The sequence below is a fragment of the Carcharhinus amblyrhynchos genome, chromosome 23 (assembly GCF_965287045.1).
Source record: "Carcharhinus amblyrhynchos chromosome 23, sCarAmb.v2.hapA, whole genome shotgun sequence".
NCBI classification, from domain to species: Eukaryota; Metazoa; Chordata; class Chondrichthyes; order Carcharhiniformes; family Carcharhinidae; genus Carcharhinus; species Carcharhinus amblyrhynchos.
The window spans coordinates 24150719-24159247 of NC_137346.1; the positions used below are offsets into that span (position 1 = coordinate 24150719).

At 44.0% G+C, this 8529-nt stretch overlaps 1 non-coding gene across 1 annotated transcript; it reads left to right on the forward strand.

Annotated features, from left to right (window-relative positions):
* Positions 1-8251: 8251 nt before the first annotated feature.
* trnai-aau (transfer RNA isoleucine (anticodon AAU)) lies at positions 8252-8325 on the forward strand. Its single transcript has one exon. It is a non-coding gene; the product is annotated as a tRNA-Ile (tRNA).
* Positions 8326-8529: the final 204 nt, after the last annotated feature.

Here is an 8529-nt window from a genome sequence, read left to right on the forward strand (position 1 = left end):
TCACAAAGGATCTCTTAAAAGGGGCTATTTTACCACAAGGAGGAACAGCAAAGTAGGAGAAGTCACCTTTGAATTCATTTTCCTCTTGTAGTTTATAAGGCAGAACTTTATGTACACCATGCCATTGATCATCTTCCTCCTTCGGTCTTAATGATGTATTCTTATGTACTTGAAATGGAACCATTTCCAGTGTTATGGGGCTAATTGGCAGCTCTTTCAAAGAGCCTGCACAGGAATAATGGGTCAAATGTTGCAATTCGATGCTACAACTTTGGAGAGGAACTTGAAGACACACACACACACAAAGCTTTTTACCGAAAGAGTCAGCGCAGTCATTAAAAAGGGTCACCTAAAATTGTTGTCATACTAAATGAGACAGATCTGGTTATAATGATGGTCACCACTACCCTAAAGTCTCTCTCCAGACTCTTCTACAATTCCTTACCAGACAAATGCAGGCATCTAAAGCATGCTTCAGTACCCTGGACAGCTTACTGAAAAATGTTAGAAATAGCTCCTGAAGCAGCTGGAGATGAGACTATAGCAAGAAATCCATTAGGGCGGCACACTGCTGCCTCACAGCACCAAGCATTGCTGTCTCTCAGCGCTAGGGACCTGGGTTCGATTCCGGCCTTAGGTCACTACGTGTGTGGAGTTTGCACGTTCTCCCTGGATCTGCATGGGTTTCCTCCGGTTTCCTCCCACAGTCTAAAGCTGTGCGGGTTAGGTGGATTGGCCATGCTAAATTGTCCCTTCATGCTGGGGGGGACTAGCAGGGTAAATACATCGAGTTAAAGGAATGGGCCTGGGTGGGATTGTGGTGGGTGCTGACTTTCTGGGCTGAATGGCCTCCTTCTGCACCGTAGGTATTCTATGAAATAGTTTGGTGGGGTGGTAACCTTTGCTGCCATCAACAGGGCAGGGGGTGAACTCCAGATGTTGTTCTGCTCAGTTTGTAGCACGTGCCAGAACAAACGGTTAACTTCCAGAGAAGCAGAGCTTCATCATGCACTGCTCATGCGTAAGGTCAGAAGGAGGAAGATGTGTTCATTCTGAGGGATGGGGGACTGGCAGATGGGCACCAGATCTTTACTGTGCCGCCTGACCAATCCATTTTGACAGTTTGAACATTTGTATGTAAACCTTAGCGGTAACCTTTTGATTCTGCGCTCACTGACAGGGAGCCTCAGTGACTGGAAGCATATAATAGGAATGCAGGCCTCCGGCTGCCTGCAAGCTTCAATTCAATCTATTTAAATAATCAGGAAATCATGTGTAGAATTTCTGAAAAGCATTCCCTCTGCCAGAAGTGCAGGAATCAGAAAACACTGCCTTATATATTTCTGATTCAACATTCCTCCTGGTTAGATTGAAGCATGGCATGAATGATTAAATGATGTAAAGATTTATCAATGGAGCCTTGACTTGAATTTGGGTTGCAGTTAAACACAGCCAATCTCGACACGAGTGTAACATTTCACCACAAACTGATCGCATTCATCAAGATTCAGTTGCAAATTCGAAATGACCTCCCGTGGAGTTAACAGTCACTGGAATCTTGTTGTAAAAGTTATAGATTGATAAAGAGGGCAAAACGTGGAGTTGCACACAAACAGTTGTACAGCTGTCACTCAGCGGTGCTTTAAGCTGACCCCGGACTGTGTTCAAAATGATGCACTGGCGGTTGAATGAAATTCATCCATCATCCTGTAGTGGTCATTAATCATGCTGAAAGAGGGGGAAAGCACACGCTCTATTATCCTCTAATCATTCAGTTGCCATGTTCCAGGTCTGGACTGAGCCCAGGTGTGCTCTCCATCTGTTCAATGCCGTTCAAATAAAAGGACAGGCATCTCTTTGGTGCGACAATGGGCATTAAGCATTTCATTCACGCCTTGCATTTAAAAATATCGCAGCTTGATGCTAAAACTGGCAACGTCACGGGCTGCAGACATAATGTATTCTTCATACAAAGCCATCTGGAGATCAGTAACTGGCACTGCCTGGTTAAGCTGCATTGAAACTGCAGTCCGAGACATTCGAAGGAAAATGTTTTGACGTGTGCATCACTCCTCTCACTGGACTTTAACCCTGTTACATGGCACTAATTGCGGAGCTCAGTGTTTCTTTCTATGGCACATCCCGTGGGCTTTACTCTAACTCTGTTACAGGGAAGAGCTAAAGCAGGCAATATTGTTTAAGGGAAGAGTCAAACAAAAAACATTTGCAGCTGGTAATGATTCCAGGTGAGGGGAGTGAACAGGGCAGTGGGATCAGTGTTTAATTATTCTATTACACAGCCAGCAGGCAATGATAGACTGAATGAACTCCTTCTGTGCTCTAAATGGCTCGGAATCAATAGTTTGATTGCTTCCAGAATTTTCCTAAGGAACAGGGACAGAGAAGAAATGGAAGAATATAGAGTCACATAGCACAGAAACAGGCCCTCCAATTCAACAAGTCCATGCCACCCACGGCACCCTCCTAGCTCGCCCCAATTGCCTGCATTTGGCCCATATCTCCCTAATCTTTTCCCATCCATGTACTTGCCCAAATGCTTTTTAAATTTCATAGAAATTAGAATTTCATAGAAACCCTACAGTGCAGAAACAGGCCATCTGGCCCATCAAATCTGCACCAACCACAATCCCACCCAGGCCTTAGACACATATCCCTACACATTTACCCGCTAATCCCTCTAACCTAATCATCTCAGGACACTAAGGGGCAATTCTAGCATGGCTAATCAACCTGACCCGCACATCTTTGGACTGTGGGAGGAAACCCATGCAGGCATGAGGAGAATGTGCAAACTCCACACAGACAGTGGCCCAAGGCGGGAATTGAACCCACGTCCCTGGAGCTGTGAAGCAGCAATGCTAACCACTGTGCTATCGTGCTGCCTACGTTGCTACTCAATAGCAATTAAATGTTGCTATTGAACCTGCCTGAACCACTTTCTCTGGAAGCTCATTTCATATACACACCACACCATGTGAAGTTGCCTCTTAGGTCCCTTTTGAATCTCTCTCCCCATACCCACCCCCCCCTCCTCACTTCAAGCCTCTAGTTTTCAATTCCACTTCCCTGGGAATAAGACTATCACCAGAATTCTACCGCCTTGCCTGCCACAGAGCGTGTGAGGAGCAAGCAATGGAAATGTCCGTTGACCTCGGATGGGAATTTCTGGTCTTGCTTGAGCGAGGCAATAAAATGCCGCTCATTGTGCGGTCATCCTTCTATGCGCCTGATGATTTTATACACTTCAATAAAGTCATCCCTCATTCTCCTTTGTTCCAAGGAATGAAGTCCTGGCCAACCTCTCCCTATAACTCAGGCCCACTAGTCTTAGCAACATCCTTGTAAATCTTGTTTTCACTCTTTCCAGTCTATCAATGTTTTTCGTATAACAGGGTGACCAAAACTGAACACAATACTCCAAGCGAGAGATATGAAGTACATAGAATCAACTGAAATTATTTACAGTAATCATTCACCTTGAGATTAAGATTAATAGAGAAATACAATGGCTCAAAGATTATACCTCATGAACAATGGTAGTGCAAGAAAAATGAGGTAGAGACTGAAAACATGACTGAGTATCTATATTGTGAAGTTGAAGCAAAGGATCTTTGCCCCATCATCTTCCCAGTTCAAAGATTTTATTTTCTCTGAAAGGGCCAGTGCAACCCAACATATTTCTGCTGCAATCACTGAGCAGGATCATCCAAAGGATCAACATGTTAACATGGAGGATTGGGCTCTCCATGCTGGTGAGGGAGAGGTTCTGCTCTGTACAACTGACACAGGAAGGGCACATATTTTGACAATCAAATGGACAGAAACCAAGTTTGGGAAGAAGGGAGCAGATGGGCAAGAGCAAATGGATACTAAAAACGGTGGATCTTTCACACGGCTTGTGGGAAGTAGATGATTTCTCTCAATAAACCAAACTGGAAGAGAAAATAATTGGAATATTGAACCTGAGGCTAATCATAAACACGGTTTCAAACAGCCACCTTAACTATCATGTCGTCTATCTGTTTAATCCAATAGTCTGTTCGAATTGCTTGCACATTTTCAGCCAACCATCATTAACAGCAGTGACCATGGCTACGATAGCAATGATTGCTAGATCTGTGCTATTTCGATTACAAACCTGTACTTTGAGAGAAAGTATTCCTGCTTTCATCAAGACAGCTTTCAATGCATCTTATCACAACATGAAGCCCCATGAAACTGTTTTTTTGTCATAAACGCACAGAAGTGAGAAAGCTGTGTAGTCTTCAAAATACTGCTACAAGTTTCGAGCTAATCAATCACTAAACGCTGCTTTAGTACAATTTCAAGACACTTTAACCTTGCAACAGCATCAGTCTAGAAACTCAATTGCACTGCAAGGCTACCACAAACCAGACAAATGTACAAACTGCAAACTTGAAAGCACAGGCCTCAGGCAGACCCAATACTCACCCTTTGTCCTCATTTAAATCATTCTGCTATACAGCAGACTCCTGCTAGGTGCTCTCCAAGCACTTCACAATTGTAGACCTACCTTTTCCCCAAGCCCATCACCCATAAGACCATAAGACAGAATTAGGCCACTCAGTCCATTGAGTCTACTCTGCCATTCAATTATGGGTGATATTTTTCTCATCCCCATTTTCCTGCCTTCCCTCATAACTCCTGATCCCCTTATTAATCAAGAACCTATCTCTGTCTTAAAGATACTCAATGACCTAATCTCCACAGCCTTCTGTGGCAGAGTTCCACAGATTCACCACTCTCTGGTTGAAGAAATTCCTCCTCATCTCTGATTTAATGGATCGTCCCTTTAGTCTGAAGTTGTGCCCTCGAGTTCCAGTTTTTCCTACTAGTGGAAACATCCTGTCCATGTCCACTCTATCCAGGCCTCACAATATTCTGTAACTTTCAACAAGATCCCACCCATCCTTCTAAACTCCAACAAGTATTAACCCAGACCCCTCAACAGTTCCTCATACGATAAGCTCTTCATTCCAGGGATCATTCTTGTGATCCCCCTCTGGACCCCTTCCAAGGCCAGCACATCCTTCCTTAGATATGGGGTCCAAAACTACTCACAATATTCCAAATGGGGTCTGACCAGAGCCTTATACAGCCTCAGAAGTACATCCCTGCTCTTGTATTCTAGCCCTCCTGACATGAATGCTAACATTTGCATTTGCCTTCCTAACTGCCGACTGAACCTGCCAGTTAACCTTAACAGAATCTTGAACAATGACTCCCAAGTCCCTTTGTGTTTCTGATTTCCTAAGCATTTCCCCGTTTAGGAAATAGTCTATGCCTCCATTCCTCCTTCCAAAGTGCATAACCTCACACTTTTCCACATTGTATTCCATCTACCACTTCTTTGCTCACTCTCCTAACCTGTCCAAATCCTTCTGCAGTCCCCTGCTTCCTCAATACTACCTGTCCCTCCACATGTTTTTGTATCATCTGCAAACTTAGCAACTGTGCCTTCAGTTCCTTCTTCCAAATCGTTAATATAGTGAAAAGTTGTGGTCCCAGCACCAACCCGAGGCACTGGTCACTGGCTGCCATCCTGAAAAAGACCCATTTCTGCCAGTCAGCCAATCCTCTATCCATATCAGGATCCTATCCTTAACACCATCGGCACTTAATTTATTTAACAGTCTCCTATGCAGCATCTTGTTAAAGGACTTCTGGAAATCTAAAAAGATCACATCCACCAGTTCTCCTCTAACTTCCTTGTTACGTCCTCAAAGAACTCTAACAGATTTGTCAGGCATGACCTCCCCTTGACGAAGCCGTGCTGACTCAGTCCTACTTTGTCATGCACTTCTAAGGACTCTGCAATCTCATCTTTAATAATGGACTCTAAGATCTTGCCAATGACCAAAGTCAGGCTAACCGGCCTATAATTTCCCCCCTGCTGCCTCTGTCCCTTCTGAAACAGTGGTGTTCCGTTAGTTACTTTCCAGTCCTCTGTACCCTCCCTGCCTCCAGTGATTCCTGAAAGATCACCACCAATGCCTCCGCAATTTCCGCAGCTATCTTTTAGAACATTGGGGTGTAGTTCATCCAGTCCAGGTGATTTATCCACCTTCAGACCTTTCAGTTTCCCCAGAACCTTCTCCTTGGTGACAGCCACTACACTCACCTGTGCCCCGATTCTCCTGGAGCTCTGCCATCCCACTGGTGTCAGCCACCGTGAAGACTGATGCAAAGTAACTACTCAGTTCCTCAGCCATTTCTTTGTTTCCTATTAATCCTTCTCCAGCCTCATTTTCCAGTGGTCCAATGTCTATTTCTGCCTCTCTCTTACCTCTTATATTTTGAAAAAAGCTCTATCTTCTTTTATATTACATGCTAGCTTACACTCATATTTCATTTCATCCCACCCCCAATGCTTCTTATTAGTCTTCTGCTTGCTTTTAAAGGCCTCCCAATCACCCCAAGTAGAGACTCTGATCAGAGCAACCCCATTTAGTAAAGGGGGTTGTTAAGGGGGTTGTTTAGCAAGCCCTTAACAGATGTGAGGCTCTTAACTTGCATTTGCAAATAGTGTTAAATGTCTGTTTCAGGAACAAACTGTGGCCACTCAATTTATTACCCAGATTAGAATAGCTACTCTGGCTCATAACGACCCAACCATGTTGAAGGCTTCAGCATTTGTCTCACTGAATTTTTAGGCTTCTGTTTTTTAAAATTCCTTGCCTCCTCTTGATTTTAAAAAAGAACAAATCTCCTTTAAACAAGACTGAAAACTCAGACCTCAGGCAAACCATTGAAAGGTCAAGGCTGAAGAAAGTGATAAGCTTCAACATCAAAGAATTACACAGTCACCAGAGAACAGTCTGTCTGGAATGTGTACAACATACTAAATGCTGAAATCCTTTCAAATGGGACAGTTTGTGAAACACATGCAGAGAAATAAACAGAAAACTATAAAGCACAAAACTCACATTAGTGACTTTGAATGTTCATAAATTGTAAAACATGAGACATAATTGACATATAAATTACCAAATTGGTCTACATCTTTGTAACTTCCAAATCCACACAGTTTTTTATGTCATGTGTTCAGGGTCTGGGTGGGGTTCTTTTGGACTTACTCATTCTCCCATAGTAAGCTCTTCAAAAATGTAGTTTGCCAAAACCATTAGTTGTTATTTACAGATACTTCACACATATTGAGAGCTCTGCAAGAGGATACAACTTCTCCCTCCAGAGCCCTGTTATTCAGTCATGTGATGTTACATCAGCAGCAGTTGCTTCTAATGTTAACCCTTTACTCTCCCAAGTCTTTATCCCTATCATATTTATCTCTGCCCACAAAGTTTCAGACACTACAGGGTTAGTCTCTGCAGCGCATTGGCCAATTTATCTGATCTTCTTCAGGTCTCTTTTGAGGGCAATGATGTGTTATTCTTCCTTCTGGTCTGTGGGTGTATTCTTCTCCTGGGCATTGGGTGATAGAGCTCTGTCTGACTTCCACTACTTTCTCTTCAGGATCTGTGTAATAAGCCCAAGTTTCATAGAATCCCTGCAGTACAGAAGGAGACCATTTGGCCCATTGAGTCTGCACTGTCAACAATCTCACCCAGGCCCTATCCCCATAACCCCATGTATTTACCCTGTGAGTCCACCTGAAACTAAGATGCAGTTTTATCATAGCCAATCCACCTAACCTGCGCATCTTTGGAAATCCTAGAAATCATCATAGAAACCCTACAGTGCAGAAAGAGGCCACTCGGCCCATCAAGTCTGCACCCACCACAATCCCACCCAGGCCCTATCCCCATATATTACCAACTAATCCCTCTAACCTACATAACCCAGGACACTAAGGGGTAATTTAGCATGGCCAATTAACCTAACCCGCGCATCTTTGGAAATCCTAGAAATCATCATAGAAACCCTACAGTGCAGAAAGAGGCCATTCGGCCCATCAAGTCTGCACCCACCACAATCCCACCCAGGCCCTATCCCCATATATTACCAACTAATCCCTCTAACCTACATAACCCAGGACACTAAGGGGTAATTTAGCATGGCCAATTAACCTAACCCGCACATCTTTGGACTGTGGGAGGAAACCGGAGCACCCGAAGGAAACCCACGCAAACACAGGGAGAACATGCAAACTCCACGCAGACAGTCACATAGGCAGGAATTAAATCTGGGTCCCTGGGTGTGAGACAGCAGTGCTATCCACTGTGCAACCATTCTATTAGTATTCTTTGTTGGCGCGGTGGCTTAGTTGGTTAAAGCGCCTGTCTAATAAACAGAAGATCCTGAGTTCAAATCTCAGCAGTGCCTTAGCAAAAGTGGCCTTTTTAATTTAATTCCCCACATTACTAATGGGATCTTTCTTGTTCATGACACCACGCACTGTTGCTTACTGTGAAGCAAAAATTATTGGGGCGGCACGGTAGCACAGTGGTTAGCGCTGCTGCTTCACAGCTCCAGGGTCCTGGGTTTGATTCTCCGCTCGGGTCACTGTCTGTGTGGAGTCTGCACACT